Source organism: Crinia signifera, chromosome 4 (assembly GCF_055691185.1).
Source record: "Crinia signifera chromosome 4, ASM5569118v1, whole genome shotgun sequence".
Classification (NCBI taxonomy): domain Eukaryota; kingdom Metazoa; phylum Chordata; class Amphibia; order Anura; family Myobatrachidae; genus Crinia; species Crinia signifera.
Genome location: NC_139220.1, coordinates 262,343,335 through 262,358,258, shown reverse-complemented (window position 1 = coordinate 262,358,258; position 14,924 = coordinate 262,343,335). Strand labels below are relative to the sequence as shown.

At 42.3% G+C, this 14,924-nt stretch overlaps 1 protein-coding gene across 2 annotated transcripts in view; it reads left to right on the top strand.

The window, feature by feature from the left end:
• The first annotated feature begins 4,470 nt into the window (after window positions 1-4,470).
• ADRA1A (adrenoceptor alpha 1A) overlaps window positions 4,471-14,924 on the top strand; it is a 110,672-nt gene continuing 100,218 nt past the window's right edge. The window contains exon 1 of one of the 2 annotated variants that reach the window (XM_083184468.1): window positions 4,471-4,753. The gene's annotated coding sequence lies outside the window, so the exon portion shown is untranslated. Of the gene's footprint in view, window positions 4,754-5,040; window positions 5,113-14,924 lie in introns of those variants that run through there. The other variant, XM_083184469.1, reaches the window with a different exon arrangement.

Here is a 14,924-nt window from a genome sequence, read left to right as displayed (position 1 = left end):
GACAGTTTGGAGCTGATTGGCCGGTGATAAAGTACCAGGCACTTTATCACTTCTCCTTCCGACCTGTCGACCTAACCCGTGTCGACCTAACACTGTGTCGACCTAAACCCATGTCGACCTTGTCCCATGTGGACCGTGCAACCTGTCGACCTTCACCCATGTTGACCTAGACACCTGTTGACCTTGCCACCTGTCGACCCAACGGTGTCGACCTAAGTAGTGTCGACAATATGTTCCACATCCGTGCATGGAGAGGCATTGGAGGCGTTGGTTTCACCCCATTGATTAATGCTGCGTTCCCACTGCAGACCAGTTTAAAGTACTGGTAATCTTAAATGGTATTTAAAACGGTATTAGCATTCCCACTGCAGCAGATTACCGTTTTAAATACCATTTAAGTACCATTCCCATTGCAGTGAACCGTGTAAAATGTAGAGTGCCTAACCCCCCCCCCCCAGTGTAAAGAGTGCCTAATCCCTCCCCCCCAAGTGTAAAGAGTGCCTAACCCCCCCCCCGTACCTGCCCTGTGCCCCCACCCCCCCTCCCCTTGTACTTACCTGCACGGGGATGCAGGGCAGTGGGGAGGCAGCGGGGGTCCATGCAGGGTCCATGCGGGGTCCAGGCAGTCCCAGTGCCTGATGAGAACTAGCAGTTCTCACTTTGCGTATATGTAATGAGTGCATGTGCATAATAATGAGCCGCTCATTACATATGCACATATGTAATGAGCGGCTCATTATTATGCACGTGCACTCATTACACATGCACAAAGTGAGAACTACTAGTTCTCATCAGGCACTGGGACTGCCTGGAGGCTAAATAACGTTTAAGAGGCCTCTTAAACGTTATTTTAACGTGTAGGACTCTGCTTTAAAAACAGGTTGAAATACCATTAAACTTTAAATGGTATTTCAACTCTGGCACTTTCCCACTGCAGCCTTAAAACGGTAAATTGCGCTGAAAATCGGCAATTTACCATTTTTTAGCTGCAGTGGGAAAGAGGCATCAGTCCATACCTACTGATAAGTTAAGCTATATCTCATGATTCCTTTATGTTTATATCTGACTTGTCTATTTAGATACTGTTATCAGAATTTTGAAACATATATTTTATACCATTAATTTTAAAATAAATTTGTTCAACTTTGTATCCAAGTGACTGAATTGTTTATCTGTACTAGAACAGTAACTTACCATTACTTTCTAATTATATAAGGTTTTTTGTATTTAGAAACATTTTTGGCAATTATTGTATATCTCTGTGGTTTTTAAAAAAGCATATCTAAGGAGTAAAACCCACAAGTGATCTGCCACTACAGGAAGGAGACACAAGAGATACTCGATACTATTGAGATACTCGTCTGACCAAACCACCTTATATAGAAAATTGTAACATCTGCAGCAGATCTGAACAACATGATAGTTTTATCATGAAAAAGTTTATAAAGAAAAAAAAAACTCTTGGGACTCCAATCCCTTATTGGAAAAAGTCATATTCACCTTACTATACTATATCAATGATGGTTTATGCCATACGATAACATGTGATCCTTTTAAGTATATTGAGGACTGCTAAGTGTAAGTGATTCCAGTGTGACACTAATAACAAGAGATCCCTGATGAAGTCCTGTATAAGATGAAACGCATTGAGTCTTTGAATTCTCACAGAAAGACTATCATACAATAATTCGATCTTACGAGAAAAATTAAAAATAATTGGAAATCTTGCTTAGAATGTATTTTTAGAACAATCTGTTAGTTTAAAGTTTAAATAAATGTATATTATATTTTGAATCAGAACGTAAACGGGTGTGCACAATCTATTCTTTTCAAAAAAGTAGCTGATCAGCGCCTTCCGAATACCGTATAAAATGAACTAAGCATATAAGTTAATTTAAGATGGGATGAAGGAAATGGAAACAGTAACATCAAAGGTGTACCCAGCTAGAAAACTATATTGTTTTAAAATGATAATTTGTTTCATTGTTACTGCAGAGTTATATAACCCAAAATGAAATAGAGATCACATGAAGTAGGACAGATAAACAGATAAGTGGACAGCTTTCATTATCAGTAAGGCGATAACTATTATTTTTAATGCATTCTTTATGACATTTTACTTGCTTGAATTTTAATTACTCCTCTTACTTTTTCCTTTTGTAAATATGTGAAATTGTCTTTCATGAATGCAGCCACAGATCTGCCTGTGCAATAAGTATAGAATGAGCTCTTTATTACAGACAGAGCAATATTTAATTAGTATTACTTGAAGGACAATAAAAGGTAGATGAAAGATGTCTTTGTTAGAAGTTTTATCAATATAATGAATTGGTACAAAGCAAAGCTAACTCATAATGGAAAAGCTGCATGGATTTGTGTGAGCATATATCTAGCACAGTTTGCGGAACACTTTAAAGCTTCATAAAGCAGTTAGGAGCGTGCAATGAAGTCATACCTTCACATTGTATGAAACATATACTGCAAAATGTACATAGGGAATGTTCAATAATATAGGATTCTGGAGTTCAGCATACCGTCACCGGCGTCCTGACTACCATCAGAACATTGAATGGATCGGTATGCCGTAGTCAGAATAGTGACAGCTGTCATCCGATCGGTAGGTATGTGGGGAGCGGGGGGCTGGGTTTAGGCACTATGGGGACGACGACGACTTAGGGTAAGGCTATGGGGATCTGGGTTAGATTAAGGCACCTATAAGAGGGGGGTAGGGCTAGGTTGTGTGCAGGGAAGGTTAGAATTAGGGGGAGGCAGGGGAAGGGTAAATATATACTGACGGTCATCCATATGTATCCCATTGCAGATCCGCAGACTATTTTGGTGGGGGGGCAGCACAAGGTGCAAAATTGCCCATCACTAAATTTGCCTTTTCTTGCATTATTGAGTTTTTTTTTGCTGTAAATCAACAGTGCATCATCTATTACAGTATGCAATCTTCACTCATTTTGCTATGAGATGTGATGGGAAATGTACCAAATTCCGGGTTGCAAAGTGCCTTCATAGAACCGTTCCGGAGGCATTTTGCAGTCATCACTCCCAAGTGCAAACCCCAAAATCAGACTTACATATAGCGCCTAATGCAGACCTGCAAATTCACAGGCTAGGGGATTATCGATACGGCCCGGAGTACGTGAGGCCATTTGAGAGTAAGTCATGTGATGTCAGCTCCAGCCCCAATCCGACTGATTCTATCGCAGCCGCCAACTAATTCCTGGGCTACACAAATACTGCACACAGGGGAAAAATCATTCAGTGGTGAGTGGCTTGCGATTGGGTTTGCAGCTAATCGCTAATCCCGCTTATCAATTTGCAGTCTTGCACTGGTGGGATTTCCCCCTGGCTGGGTGGTGTATGTCTGATCGCAGGGCTCCAAAAATTTGCAGCCCAGCAATCAAGTCTGAATTAGACCCTTAGGGGCCCATTTACTATTGAATATTTACTGCTAATTTCCCTTATCATTTTTGAGATAGCCACAAATCTGCATATATATAGTGGAGGGAGAGCAGCAGGAATCTCCGATAAATACTGCGATCCCTCCTTCCCTGCCGGCAGGTACATCCCCCATAAGTTTCTATGGGGGATGTGATGCTGTGTGATATATCAATATCGGACAGCATTGCATCACATCATGGGCTACCGCCATTCTGAGATGTCAGTAGCCCATTGTAGCCGATGAGCTAGAGACCGCACTTTCCCGCTGGCATTGCGGTCAACAAGGGTCAGCGCTAACAGCTGCAAAGGGATTTTAAAAGGATCAGATGGAAAATGAGCACCAGGGAAGTTATTCTGATTAGATCATTCCCCCGCGTGTTCGCACAGGGGAGCGATGTTTAGCGACTGCACATGTGCAGCTGCTTGGTGCACGTGGGCCCGGCAAACCACTTGTTCGCCATCCCGTTCGGACCTAGCAGTATGGTCGGGTGCGGTGTCGTTGAAGGGCTGTGCACATGGGAATGACCAGTGTAAGACAGATGTAAGACACCAGAGAGATGACTTACATCTGCGAGCGCTGTAGAAATCATTTGATAGTAATCGACCATCGAATGATTTCCTCTCTGCACGCAAGCAGCGAATGGATGTTTATGCGAAACACCCATTTCCACGCGTGCTAGGGAACTCAGTGTGTGAGGGGGGGAGGGCGGCCATTTGCGCAGATGCCGTTTAAACCACGCGCAAAGCTGCAAAATTTACAGCTTTGCGTGTGCACCAGAATAAGGTCCCAGTCTGGAGTACAGGGCACGCACTAGATCTTTCAGTTGCAGAAAGAAAGGAGAGACAAAGCATTACTTAATGTTAAAGTCTTCCCTTCATTTATAGAAAAGGAGAGAGAGAGAGAGAGAGAGAGAGAGAGAGAGAGAGAGAGAGAGAGAGAGAGAGAGAGAGAGAGAGAGAGAGAGAGAAGAGAGAGAGAGAGAGAGAGAGAGAGAGAGAGAGAGAGAGAGATGACCACCAGGTGCAAACTTAAGATAACATGAGATGGTAATGCTCAGAGTGCTCCCATATACCGTGCATTACGGTAGTAGCCCAGCTCCTCTCTCCCTATGATTGGGCTACATGTAAAGATGAGTAAAGTTGCCTGATGCGCAGAATGCGGGTGCTAATGCTAATGTGGAGGATCAGGTAGTGGCCGTGTGACACGAGCATCGCTGGCCATGCAGCTTGGACTGGGAGACCTGCCACATGCTGGGTGACAGAGCAGCTCACATCTGCCCAATGGCACTAGGAGTGGGACAAGGTGAGTGATTACAAGACTGCACTTAATGATCACTTACACATAATGGCAAGCTATACATCCCCGGACTGTATGGCTCCATGAAAAGTAGTGGTATTATTATTATTATTATTCTCAAAGTTGGGAACATTGATAAATAACTAAAATAAAAAATAAATGATTAGGGACAGATAGATTGTTGGAACTATCCCATTTCTAGTGGCAAATACATGGTGTGCTGCTAATGGTCACCTCTGCCTGCTCCTGGCTATGCTGCTGCAGCACTCTCCCACCAAGCACCAGACACGATGCTGCAGCCCCAGGCACCGGTGGTAACATTGCACAAGACACAGCTTCGCTCCCTGCAATGTTTCTGGAAGTCAGTGAGTTCATCTGATGCCTTCTTATGTTTAGAAGTACTTTCCCTATTCTGGTTTATTGTAAATAATGGTAAGGGCAATGGTCTGTGGGCATATGCTGCAGCTAGCAATATGGGACAGAGACACTTGCAATAGGTTTCAGTGTGTGTGTGTTCCTCTATGGCACATGTAAACTTGCTGCATATTCTGCTGCTCCTGACACCTGATGCATAAGCTCCTGTATGTCCTTAGATGTATAGTGTGTGTGTGTGTGTGTGTGTGTGTGTGTGTGTGTGTGTATGTATGTGCTCAGAGATTCTCTTGCACACATTTGCACAAGCAGGGAGGGTAGTGTACAGCTATAACTGGGGGAATGCTGGCAGACTAGATGATGAGGAACAGCAATGAGCTAAATAAGCTGCAGTGACATTTTACGGCCAAATCTGGATTTAACTTTGTACAACCTTGGCATCTGTGATGACGGGAACATGTTCTAGTAATTGAATATTTTGTTTCATAAATTCTGGCTTTCACTTACAGTACTTCTTTATGTGATTGTGGTGGGAGACAACTACTGTGTTATGTTATATTGTAGTATCTAGCTAAGGAATGTATTGCACAGTGACAGCCAAGCAGATTACTACTGTATATTATTAGTATACTTTAGGTACATCTTATTATATCATTATCAATAGTAGCAGCTAGAGTACTGTACATGAATTTTTTTTTCATTATCATATGCTTATTGGTGGTGTATTATAATTAAAACATGCCCCCATATTGCAATTTAACTGCATCCAATTATTATATTATTAACTGGTATCACTAGTATTCTTAACTGGTATTTATGAACAGCTAGTACATTATATGATTTTATATTTTCCAAAGGCGCTGAATACCCCCTGTGATGATATCCTCCTCCTTCCTTGAACTTTTCCATGCTGTCCCTTGTTTCATGGTGATTGCTATATCCCTTGTTTCATTGTGATTGCTGTATGTGTATCAATGGACTCTTCATGTTTGTCTGTCTGTGTCCTATTATATAGTCACTGCTGTATTAGGCATCCGCATCTTGTATGCTGTTGGTGATTTGCAGAGCCCACAGCTGTTGATTGCAAGTTCAGTTTTATGTTAATGTGTATTTCAGACTCCCAATATGTGGGAATGTCTCCAATGTAGAACACAGTATTTCACCATTAATCCATAATTGACCCTCTTTGACCATTGTGAATGTTGGCAGGTATGACATAGTGACTACCGATCATTCTGTAGTTTCTGGAGAATTTAGCTAGGATACATTCAGGCACTTTGTGCTATGCGTGTCTATAGCTGAACGGATGATAAAACCTTACTTGCACATTGTTATCTGCAAATGCACAAAATCCATCACGTAGGGTTAGACGAGTACTAAATCTTTCTACAACGTGTTCTGAACGAAACTGAAATGTAACCTCATTTGCATATTATAATTATCTGTAATTTCAGTTCCCGGAAGTCATTACTCTGGTCGGTGTGCTTTAATCACACAGAAATCAGGACTTGGGCTCAGCCAATGCAAATCCTGTTACAAACCCTTATATTCAGCACTCTTATCATTTACCAGTAAATGCTGGATAGGCCGGTTGTGCTCCTGCTACATACTGTCATCACAGTAGTGATACATACTGTACATAGCACGCCAGGCAATAACATGGGCACCTATTATTAACATTAATAATTATTCAAATTTCTTTATATATAGCTCCAGCAACTTACATGGTGCTTTAGGACCTTATTCTGGTCCATTCGCTTCGCCACTTGGTGGGAGCAGCCACTGTGAATTGATCATTACCGGCTGCTCGCACACAGCACTGTGGGCGGGAGTAGCATTTGGTGGACTTGGATAAAATTCGCAGCCTTGCGAGTCAATCAGAATATGGTCCTTAGTTTCCGTGAGGCTGGTTATACACTGACAATGCATTTCAGATACACAATCCTGTTTGATACACATCTCCGATATCTACTGCAGTCCAGTTTTTGCTCTTTTACCAAATTCAAAAACCTCTGGAAAACAATCTGAAGTACTGATGATGGTTGCCATCGATGGCAATACTGCCACCAGCCATCAATATTATTAAACTATATGATGGATAACCATTGATAGTTTTAGCTATCGATGCTCTTCCATTTTCTTTGACTAAATTGCCCGTGGGCCAATCAGAATGTAGGGGCTTCAGGGTTGTCAGGGGCGGAGCTATGCTCTGACACCTTGAAAAAAAACCACATCGGTTTTGCTGTGCCATTGATGGAGGGAAACCATCATGTTTCTCCCCCATTGATGGCAAAAGTATTCGACATTGGCCATAAACCATGAAGTTTGAATCATTGATGGTCAATGGCCATCCCTAATGTGAAGATGCCTATAGGCTACAAATTGCAAAAAAGGACTGGGAGAAAGGTCGAAAGGATCGCTTCCATTTTGCGTGTGCAGTCAGAAGAGTGCGCATGGGGAGTAGTGTGGCGGCCGCTATCAAATGAAGGTAAAGTGATCACTAACAGGATTATTTAACTTTTACACATCACAGGAGCAGGTTCCAGCTGCAACCCTGTCCATGCATGTATTTTTTAATACATGCCAGCGCTAGTTAACTTGTAATGAATTGACAATTATTGGGTAAAGGCCCAGTAAATAATAAATGGACACCTTCCATTTCATTCTCTGTCATATCGCTGAGCATTACGGCAGAGCAACGTCACTAATTTTCCTAAATACTTTTATGGGGACCAAGGGGAAATAAGCAATGTTTTTGGCTATGAGGACTCCATTTCTACGGCACTTCATCAAAATAAATGAAAAATAAATTCCCTGTAAGCGTTTAATTTTATGGACCATATACTTGTACTGTAGAAGTATGATAGTATGATAAAAAGTACTATTGAAACAGTAAAAATGTGCACTGTTACAAGTATAGTGTTAAAATAAAGAAGCCAGTATTTACCCTGCACAGAAACAAAATAACTCACCCAAATCTAATGTAGGTTACACACCAGAACGACCAAGATGATTGTTAGACAGTTCACGATCGCGATGGTTGTTAGACAGCCAGATCTGGTGTTTCATGTGTTTACACAGTACATCATGCGACCATCTTGCCCTTTGAAATTTAAATAATGGGCAGGACTAGAGTCGTACGATGGTTTTACATTCAAAAACACACACGATGTGCATCCGAACGACACCCGATCGGAGTCGGATTAAGGGACCTTTAGTGCAGGTAAAATCTCCAAACCGACCCTACGACCGGCATGGGCTTGCAGCAGATCGGAATCGTATTGAAAACAGGTTCAATTTTGCTCTTTTTACATACAGTCGTAAGACATATCAAAATTGGGGGAATTGAGCCCAAATCATTCTGGTGTGTACCCATCATAACTCTCTGCACATGTTACATATGCCCCACCTGTAGTTCAGCACGGTTTTGCCCATTTGATAATTTCGCTTTTGCGATCAGGATTGAATTCGGCTCCAATCCCCCCCTGTGATCACGTATAACAGCACCCGTTCAGCCACCCATACACAGACAGCCGCACCTGTCCAGACCACCCCACAATCAGTATAAGCATATATATATATATATATATATATAGATATAAATATATATATCTATATATATATATATATATATATATGGCAGGAGTGGCACTCAAGGGTCTAAAACAGTAATAGGCAGTGGCGGTTTTTACCTATGGGCTGCATGGCTGCAGCCCCCCCAGGTAAAATTTGCCACTGTAGTGAAGCCAGATGCAGTCTGTGAGACTGCACTGGCTTCACTGTGACTGGCTATGACCTCCAATTGGAAGTCCGACCCGCCAGTCACAAAGGCAGTCCCATTGGGAGGTGTTCCTCCCAATGGGACTGCGTACTCTGTCATTGGTATTGAACAGGCACCGGGACCAAGATTGCTTCTATGGGCTGTTGCCCAAGCAGCCCATAGAAGCTAGCCGCATGTGCAGTACACATGTTTGTACTGCGCATGCGCCAGTCCCGGCACCTGTCATCACACCACAGGCGCCGGGGACGGGCAGCGGCGGCGACAGCGGGAGGGGGGTTCCTAAATCGCCATGCCTGTGGCCAGAGGCAGCCTCCCTCCCCAATAAGGTACGAGCTGCCACTGGTAACTGGATAATAAATGTCAGATCAACATTTCGGTTTTGAATATCCATTTTTAAGATCATAAAAAGGTTTTCAGGATCTGATTTAGTGATCTTGAAAACGGTTATCTGTTGATCTGACTTTTTTTGGGGGGGGGGGGGGGGCACCAAACTATATCTTGCCCCCGGACAGCTTGGGAGAACTTACGCCCCTGCTTCATGTCACATTACATTAAGCATATTATTATAGACTTAGGATTTAAAACAAGACTTTATTCTTGTTGATCTCTCTTGTTACTGCAATCCCCTGTGTTTATTGCAGTCCCATGACTTGTCACCATGCAGCACATATATAATTTGCAAGAACCATCTCTGAAGACATCCATTAACTTACATTGTGATCCATGGTTATAAATACAACAAGGTCACACTGATGCTGCCAAAACTAAATGCAGCTGTGGTGGGACGCAGAAAGATGGGCTCAACAGGTCCTAAAATTAAATAAACCTTTTTTAGAACAATGATGATTATTGTTTTTACAGATTGGTCCCATACACCAAAGTCAGATCTGTGTAGAACTTTTGGATCTTAGGGTCAAAGGGATTTAGGGTAAAGAGGTTTTTCGGGAACATGGAGTACTATGCTAATATTATTCCAAATTACATTTATAGAACATTTCCCACCTTTCGCAGACTTTATTGTAATTATAACATATGTGCAGTACACGCAGGCAACAGAGGGTTACCCATCATTACCGAGCCTATGGGGGTTATTCAGATCGGAGTGCTATTGTGCAAATTCGCAATCCTATTGATTATCCAAAGTGCATGTGTATGGATCGTAGCGAGCATATGTAAGGCCAAATAGTGCCAAAAATCGTAACCGCAATCCCCTCGCAATTTGGCGGGAAGAAAGTTGCTGTTTGGGGGTGGTAACCAGAGTACCCAGAGGAAACCCACGCAAGTATGGGGAGAATATACAAACTCCGCACAGTTAGGGTCATGGTGGGGATCGAACCAATGACCTCAGCGCTGTGAGGCAGTAATGCTAACCATTGCTTCGTCCGTACTGCCCCAATTGGTAATTGGTAGCTGTTTTTCATTCTTACAGTACTATAACCCAAGTTTCTTCAAGAGCGAGGAACATTTAATTACACTAAAGGCAGAGTTGTCTGTTAAAAATATATTTGTCTTACCCCTCTCTCTACTGGTATGCACCAACTCATTATTTGGTTTTTGATGGTGACTCTAGGATGAAGTGATCAGTGATCATGAATGGGTTTGACATATCATGTGTGTGTGTGTGTGTGTGTGTGTGTGTGTGTGTGTGTGTGAGACATAGGGGGTTATTCTAGTCCATTCTTTCTGACAAAATCCTTCTTAGATGGACAAAACCATGTGCACTGCGGGTGGGGCAGATGTAACTTGTGCAGAGAGAATTAGATTTAGGTGGGTTTTTTCTTCAAAGTGAGATCTATATTGAAGTGTAAAATCATGCAGTCAGTATTTTCCCTGCACAGAAACAAAATAACTCACCCAAATCTAATTCTCTCTGCACATGTTACATCTGCCCCCCTGCAGTGCACATGGTTTTGTCCATCTAAGAAGGATTTTGTCAGAAAGAATGAACTAGAATAAACCCCATAATTAGTATGTGTTTGTGTGTGAGACATTATCATGAATGTGGATGTGCAACCTTATCTTTCTGATTGATTCTCAGAATTTTGTAGATAATTGTTACTAAATATAGCTTCTTTCTATTAAATATATATATGTGTGTGTGTGTGTGTGTCTAGTGTCCGTTTTTGTGTTTCCGAAACACTGCCATCTGTTGGCAGCCAGTGAAACTACATTTTTTTCTCACACATGCACAATCACAAGGTAGCAGGCTAGCTTTCGAAGCATTCGCTTCGCGCAGGCTTACTAGTTCAATATAATTGGCCAGATATACTAAGCTTGAAAAGTGATAAAATGGAGAATGATAAAGTATTAGCACCTAACTGCCATATTAAAGGCTGGGGACTTGATGTACTATGGGGAAAATGCGGTAAAACCCCCGTTTTACCGCATTTTCCTATGTATTAAAACCCCGCCGCCTCGTTAACGCAGGGAAGGGTATCGCCACCTTTGGGTGGCGATACCGTATAGAAGCCTATGGGCTTCTTTTCACCGCCCGACGCCTCCACCGCAAACCCGCCGACCCCCCTCTCCCCCTCCCTCTGGATTACCTGGTCCAGGTCCTCCTGGACCCGGATGGTAAGCCCTGCCTCCCCCTAGTAACGAAGCCGGACGTCCTTCCGGCTGCAAAGGGGGAGGGGGAGGTGCCGGGGACAGCCTGCTTAGCTGTCCCCGGCGTGAGGGGAGAGCCAGGCGGCAGGGAGGTGACGGAGACCCCCCGCACACCAGAGTACAGGTATCACGGGGGGGGCTCCGTCACCGCATCGCGATGCCAGCCGCATATGTTAGTACATATGCGCTGGCATCGCGGCAGACAGCCGGCAAAGGGTGACGATGTATATTAATACATCCCGCCCTCGGTGTGAAAAACAACAAGAGCTGATTGGTTGGTAGTTTATCACTCTCCATTTGATCACTTTTCCAGGTTTAGTGCATCAACAAATCATGTAGTGGCAAACTTTTTTTAACATCATTATAAAATGTATTTTTAAGCTGCTTGGATACCACATGTAGACAGTATGGCATTGCGCTTACAGTTGTGCATGACAGATGAGACACCATTTACAGTGTTCCACAAAGACGTTACTACATTGACTTGTAGATGATGGTGGAAAGCACTGTATTAAAGCCCCCCTAGATGTGCAACAGATTGTTGCAATTCCCAAATCACCTGACACCTAGATCAGGGAATCGGGGATATTTAACATGTTGAATTTGAGTTGGGGATCCTGACCCAAAATTTAAAGGGATCTGCAAATCTGGGATTTTTAACATTCAAAATTTCCCTGTTTCCAATCATATCAATCGGGGAATCGGGAAATGCACTTCAGATGTATGGGCACCTTTAGTCAAGGTTCCACGATGTTCCATAAATAATTGATGAGGTCAGATATATTGACCGGGAAGGACAAGAAGTATGGATAATGGAAGTGAAATGTTCGACATTAGGTGTGAGTCCCATGACAGTGAGTAAATTTGGCTGGATGCTGCACTTACAGTACCTCCGGATTCAGAGTTTTCTTCATAATTCTGTGCCCACAGTGAGATCAGGCCACGACCGGGTCAGGATGCGGTGTCATTGCCAATGTTTCTACGCCGTTGCACTGGAAACTCTCCCCTTTGCACATAATTGGGTTGAGCTCTTGAGGACCTCATGTTGCCAGTGGATGGGGCATATCCAGTGGGTGAAGATAATGATTAGCATCGACATTGTCTCCTAAGGGAAGGAATGCACCCAAACCTTAGCAAATGTGCCCCATATCATTACATACTGTTTCCCCTAGTTTCCTCAGTGTTGGGAACAAGCACTCAGGGCTTTGCGCTACCGATGTCACAAACGTTCATTGCCAGGTGCGAGTACACAATTTATTCCACAGGATGAAACCTGCAGTCAGTTGCTCACCTGCTTTGATTACATGTTTTATTAATACGCAGATATAACAATCTTTTGTTGATGATGTTTTTATTCTGACCTCCATACCAGCGTCACCTTAGAGACACTGTTTATTGTGAAACATTAACAGGTTCCGCTGTGTTGATTTTAAGCCAAACGTGCACCAACAATCACCTATTTTTCTGTCATTGAAGTCTCCTTTTACACCCATGCTAGCAATACTTATAGGCCACTTGGATTTGTATGCGTGACTGAGAAATTAATACATGACCACCTCCTTGGTGGAAGATCTTGCTTTTGATTTGTTAACACACTGACATACATAGATCTACAGGGTTTCATATGTTTATTAACCAAGAATTTAAATAACCTTGTCCTACTTCTCCATTCCCAATAATAGTTCTTTGGCGGGGTTTGTCTCTTGGGGCCTTATTTTGGTTCATTCTTTCTGACAAAATCCTTCTTAGATGGGCAAAACCATGTGCACTGCAGGTGGGGCAGATGTAACATGTGCAGAGAGAATTAGATTTGGGTGGGGTTTTACTTCAAAGTGAGATCTATATTGCAGTGTAAAAATAAAGCAGTCAGTATTTACCCTGCACAGAAACAAAATTACTCACCCAAATTTAATTCTCTCTGCACATGTTACATCTGCCCCCCCTGCAGTGCACATGGTTTTGTCCATCTAAGAAGGATTTTGTCAGAAAGAATGAACCAAAATAAGGCCCTTGGTACCACATCATTTGCTTTATTTATGCAGCGGCCTGCTATTCGTATATAGCCAAGACATCTATTAATTACCTTAAGTGCTGCTCTCGTCTATCTATAGCTGGAGACAGTGATTTGACATATTAGCTGTAGAGTTTTCCATTAGAGCCAGTGTATTTATGTGTAACTTATGGAATTCCTCTACACCCTTATTTTTCAAAAACCCTTTAATTAGATTTTTCAATTTAAATAAATCCTTTAGTAAATCCTCACCTTTCCCAATATTAGTGTCTTTCTTCTGGGATCCATTCATTTACTACATATAACAGGGTCCCAGCAGTTTCCTACAACTCACTACTCTTCTGATCACCTACATTGCTGCTCCGCTCTGCCTCTTAGAGGGTAACAGAGCATATAAACTGAGAGATATGCACTATTTATCTGTTCCATTTTACTTATAGTAGCAAAATCGAGTAGAAAATCGAATGGTTTTTCTACATTCGATGCAGATTTGATCCCAATGCACGCTCCTGTGTAGTGCAAATCTAGATAGTGTAAAGGGGTGTACACATGCTTCGATTTTGACAGGTGTTTGATTTGATTTTGCTTATAGAACAGAATCGAAATCGAATGGTTTTTAAGATGCTTTCGATCTGCATTCGATTCAACGCGCTCTCCCGTTTTCTCTATATCGAAAAGAAAAATAGACTGTGCAAGGAAATGTCGAATTCAATCCAGTACATCGAATGTGTACCTTGAATGTATATCGAATTTGATATCGAAATCTAATGCAAAAGTACAGATCTAATGCCAAATTGAACGCAAAGATCTAATGGAAAATCGAATCGGACATCGAATCTAAAGCAAACTGAAGCGTGTGTACACACCTTTCATCTAATGTGTTCACTGCAGCATTCGATTCAATGTCCATCTCCTGCCTGAAGCCAGTGTTAATCTAATAGCAAATCGAATGCACATTGAATGGAAAATTGAATAGAAAATAGTGGTAATCGAAAAGAAGTAGAAAAAACATAAGAGCAGGTCGAATAGGCCAAAATAGAAATCTAATTGAAAGCGGAATCGAACCGTGTGTACGCACATTTAATCTCATGCATAAACTGAGGTTACACATCATGCCAATCACTGTGAAGGAGGTTTGGAATCTGCACGGATCTTTGCATCTCATAGAAAGGAATAGGCCGTTACTTAAAACATGTGGAGACTAGCATTTCTGCATGTGTACCGGATCCATTCATGATGATGAATGGACCTATTAGATTTTTAATGGACTTTCTCTATATGTGTTTTAGATCCATCTCCCAATAAATAACTTACCATATGCGGGATAAGACATTATGAGACCGATTCAGACTCGTTGGAATGGGTCTGAATTCATCCCCATCCCCACACTTGCCGGCCGTTTGCTT